Raw genomic sequence first — 5,181 nt, forward strand, 5'->3', positions numbered from 1 at the left:
GTTTAACTCTGTGACCATTAACCTTAAATTCAATCCCATTTGAATTTATTAACTCTATTGTTCCGTATGAAAAACTCTTTTGACTATGAATGGTCTAGACCATCTTGATTTCAATTTTTCAGGAAATAGCTTGAATCGTGAATTGAAAAGAAGAACTCTGTCTCCTTCCTTGAATTCTTTTGAACTTCTGATTCTTTTATCATGCTATTTCTTCGTTCTTTCCTTATAGATTAACGAATTTTAATATGCATCATGTCTTAATTCTTCTAATTCATTTAGTTGAATTAACCGTAGACGTCCGGCTTCATGTAAATCAAGATTACATGTCTTCAAAGCCCAAAATGCTTTGTGCTCAATTTCTACAGGAAGGTGACATGCTTTTCCGTAAACAAGTTTAAAAGGTGTGGTTCCAATTGGAGTTTTGTAGGCTGTTATAAAAGCCCATAGTGCATCTTCCAATTTCATGGACCATTCTTTCGGATTTGATCCTACAGTTTTCTCTAGAATACGTTTTAAAGCTCGGTTGGTATTTTCAACTTGTTCACTTGTTTTTGGATGATAAGCGGTTGAGATTTTATGAGTTACTCCATATCTTTTGAGAACTTTCTCAAGTTGATTATTACAAAAATGAGTATCCTGATCACTTATTAAAGCTTTCGGTGTTCCGAACCTTGCAAAAAGACGTTTTAAGAAGTTGACTACAACTCGTGCATCGTTAGTTAGAAGAGCTTGTGCTTCCGCCCATTTAGATACATAATCAATGGCAACGAGAATGTAGAGATTATTATGAGATTTTGGAAATGGACCCATAAATTCAATACCCCAAACGTCAAATATTTCACATACATGAATGACATTTTGTGGCATTTCATCACATTGACTTATTTTTCCGGCCCTTTGACAAGCATCACAGGATTTACAAAGAAGGTGTGCGTCTTTGAAAATTGTAGGCCAATAGAATCCAGCGTCGTAGACTTTTCTTGCTGTGAGTTAAGGCCCAGAATGCCCTCCTGTTGGTCCTGTGTGACAATGGTTTAAGATTTAACTAGCTTCATCCCCGAATACGCATCGGCGTATTATTCCATCGGGACAACTTTTAAACAAATGTGGATCTTCCTAAAAATAGTGTTTTATTTCACTAAAGAATTCCTTTCGTTTTTGGTATGACAACCCTTTTTCAAGGAATCCACATACTAAGTAGTTTGCATAGTCTGCAAACCATGGAATTTCATTATAATCGATCTTCAAAAGATATCCATCAGGAAAGTTATCTTGTATAGCCGATTCATTTAGAACTTCTAATTCAGGATTTTCAAGACGAGAAAGATGATCAGCTGCGAGATTTTCTGCTCCCTTTTTGTCTCGGATCTCAATATCGAACTCTTGTAAGAGTAAGATCCAACGGATTAATCGTGGTTTGGCATCTTGTTTTGAAAATAGGTATCTAAGAGCAGAATGGTCGGAATATACCACCGTTTTTGCTAGAACAAGATATGAATGAAATTTGTCAAAAGCAAAGACAATAGCAAGGAGTTCTTTTTTAGTAGTTGTGTAATTCGTTTGTGCTCCTTGTAACGTCTTACTAGCGTAATATCTAGGTTGAAATCGTTTTTCAATCCTTTGTCCTAAAACGGCTCCCATTGCAAAATCACTTGCATCGCATATGAGTTCAAATGGTAGATTCCAATTTGGAGTTATCATGATCGGCGCATTAGTGAGTTTTTCTTTAAGAATATTAAAATATTTGATGCATTCATCCGAAAAGATGAATGGAGCATCCTTTTCTAGGAGTTTATTCATAGGAGTGGCAATTTTAGAAAAGTCTTTTATGAAACGACGGTACCCTAGAAAACTCCTAACTCCTCTAACATTGGTGGGATGTGGAAGTTTAGCAATTACATCTACTTTAGCTCTATCCACTTCAATTCCTTCACTTAAAATTTTATGACCAAGAACGATGCCTTCTTTAACCATGAAATGGCATTTCTCCAAATTAAGTACTAGATTTGATTGCTCGCATCTAATAAGCATTCGTTCAAGATTAACTAGACATGTTTCAAAAGTATCACCGAAGACTGAAAAGTCATCCATGAAAACTTCCATGCATTCTTCTATCATGTCGTGAAAAATCGCCATCATACACCTTTGAAAGGTTGCAGGGGCGTTGCAAAGTCCAAATGGCATGCGTTTGTAAGAAAAAGTACCTTAAGGGCACTTGAAGGTGGTTTTCTCTTGGTCCTCGGGTGTGATTGGAATTTGAAAGTATCCGGAGAAACCGTCAAGAAAACAATAGTAACTATTTCATGCTAACCTTTCCAACATTTGATCAATGAAAGTTAAGAGAAAGTGATCTTTTATGGTGGCATCATTTAATTTTCTATAATCAATACAGACATGCCATCCTGTTACAGTCCTAATAGGAATAAGCTCATTTTTTTCATTTGTGACGACAGTCATGCACCCTTCTTAGATACACATTGAACTGGGCTTACCCATGGACTATCAGAGATTGGATAAATTAAACCTGCATCTAGCAGTTTAATAATTTATTTCTTAACAACATCTTGCATATTTGGATTTAGTCTTCGTTGGCGTTGCACATAGGTTTATGACCTTCTTTCATAAGGATTTTATGTGTGCAATACGAAGGACTTATGCCTTTAATGTCATGAATTTTCCATGCAATAGCTGGTTTATGAGCTTTTAGCATAGAAATGAGTCGAGATTTTTCATTTTCCATAGGAGAAGACGATATTATTACAGGTAATTCAGATTCACCATGTAAATAAGCGTATTTCAAATGGTTTGGAAATGTGTTTAACTCTAATATCGGTGGTTCTTCTATCGATGATTTATATCGATATCTGTCTTCCTCTTTTAGCATTTGAAGTTCTTCTGTTGTTGGTTCGTATTCATTAGCCATGAGTTCGGTAACATTTTAGCTTCATCAATTGGTTCAGTTCCTTCTCCTAAAGAACATTCTCCTGTTCCTTGTAATTCTGGAAATTCTTCTAACAATTCTGCATGTGAATCTATAGTTTGAATATAATAACATGTATCATATGCAGATTGTGGTTGTTGCATGGCTCTATCAACAGAAAAGGTAACACTCTCGTCTTCTATACGCAGGGTCAGTTTCTTACCAAACACGTCTATTATTGCTTTAGCCGTGTTTAAGAATGGTCTTCCTAATATAAGAGGAACTCGAGAATCTTCTTCCATGTCCAGAATAACAAAATCTACTGGAAATACTAAAGTACCAACTTTAACTTGCATGTTTTCCATTATCCCTCTAGGATATTTTACTGATCGATCGGCTAGTTGTATGCTTATTCGCGTTGGTTTCAATTCTCCGAGGTCTAGTTTAGCGTATAATGAATACGGCATTAAATTTATACTAGCACCTAAGTCTGCCAATGCTTCTATTGAACTAAGACTACCCATAAAACATGGAATTGTGAAACTTCCTGGATCAGAGAGTTTTTCTGGTAGTTTATTCAACAGCACTGCAGAACAATTAGCATTCATAGTAACAGCCGAGAGTTCTTCTATTTTTCTTCTATTTGTGATTAGATCTTTCAAAAATTTAGCATATCTTGGCATTTCTGAAATCACATCAATGAAAGGAAGATTGACATTTATTTGTTTAAACATATCCAAAAATTTGGATTGCTCGGCTTCAAGTCTTTCTTTTCTCATTTTACTCGGGTAAGGAAGCGGTGGTTGGTATGGTTTAACATAAGGCTTTACGTTAACTGTGTTATCTTCATTAACCTTTTCAACTACCAGTTCTGTTTCCTTATCTTGCTCAGCCTGTGGTGCCTGTGGAGTAGGAATAGAGTCATCAAAAATTACAGGTATTTCAGGTGGTTTAAGTGTAATACCACTTCTCGTGGTAATGACTTTAGCTGTTTCATTCCGGGGGTTAGCATTTGTATCGCTAGGTAGACTCCCCAGTTTTCTTTTACCTATCAACCTTGCTAGGTTACTTACTTCTTGTTCCAGATTTTGAATAGAAGCTTGTTGATTTCTAAATTCTTGAGCATTTTGTTCATTAGTTTGTTTCTGAGATGTGAAAAACTGCGTTTGAGATTCAACTAGCTTTGATATCATGTCTACTAAATTTGGCTTTTTATCATCGGTTTGTGGTGGTTTATTTGGAAAATTTGCTGGTTGTAAGTATTGTTAGATACTTGTTGATTGCTAGGACCTTATTGATTGTTGTATGGAATATTTTGGTTATAATTCTGATTTTGATTGTAGTTTGGTCTTGGCGGTTGATAATTATTTTGATAATTATTTTCAGGCCTTTGGTTCATGTATGAAACATTTTCTCTTTGTTCCATTGTTTGTTCAATAATGAGATAATCTTTTGTCAAATGTGGTCCTCCACACTGCTCACAGCTAATTCATATTGCGTGAATATCTTTGGTCATCTTTTTCATTCGTCTCTCGAAAGCATCTAACTTTACAAAAATGGAATCAAAGTCATGGCTAGAATCGGCTCTAGCCGCTTTAGATGATCTAACGATGTCTTTTTCTTGATGCCACTCATGTGAGTGGGAGGCTGTGTTATCAATAATTTTGTAAGCTTCAGTTGCAGTTTTCTTCATAATGGAACCACCAGCTGCTATGTCGATGTCTTTTCGTGTAGTAATGTCGCATCTTTGGTAGAATATTTGTACTATTTGATAAGTGTCTAAACCATGTTGAGGACATCCTCTCAACAACTTTCCGAATCTTGTCCACGCTTCATATAAAGCTTCATTTGACTTTTGTGTGAACGTAACAATTTCTCCTTGAAGTCTCACGGCTTTAGATGCCGGAAAGAATCTTTTAAGAAATTTCTCAGCTAAAACATCCCATGTATCAATCGGTCCTTCGGGTAACGATTCTAACCAATCTTTGGCTTCTCCCTTTAAAGTCCAGGAAAATAACATGAGATAGATCTGTTCATTCTCAACTTCTCTGATTTTAAATAAAGTACAGATCATATTAAAGGTTCAAAGATGTTCGTTTGGATCTTCTTTTGGCGTACCACTAAATTGGCATTGATTAGCTACCATGTGTAGGATTTGTCCTTTAATTTCATAATCTGGTGCATTAATGTCTGGTTGAGTAATGGCATGACCTTGGCCAGTACGTGTAGCTCTCATTCGATCTTCCATACTTAGAGGTTCC

General features: G+C 35.9%; 1 non-coding gene across 1 annotated transcript; it reads left to right on the forward strand.

Moving 5' to 3' along the window:
* The first annotated feature begins 4,701 nt into the window (after positions 1-4,701).
* Positions 4,702-4,808, forward strand: LOC139895121 (small nucleolar RNA R71). Its single transcript, XR_011775587.1, has one exon. It is a non-coding gene; the product is annotated as a small nucleolar RNA R71 (small nucleolar RNA).
* Positions 4,809-5,181: the final 373 nt, after the last annotated feature.

This window comes from Rutidosis leptorrhynchoides, chromosome 2 (genome assembly GCF_046630445.1).
Source record: "Rutidosis leptorrhynchoides isolate AG116_Rl617_1_P2 chromosome 2, CSIRO_AGI_Rlap_v1, whole genome shotgun sequence".
In the NCBI taxonomy this organism is placed as follows: Eukaryota; Viridiplantae; Streptophyta; class Magnoliopsida; order Asterales; family Asteraceae; genus Rutidosis; species Rutidosis leptorrhynchoides.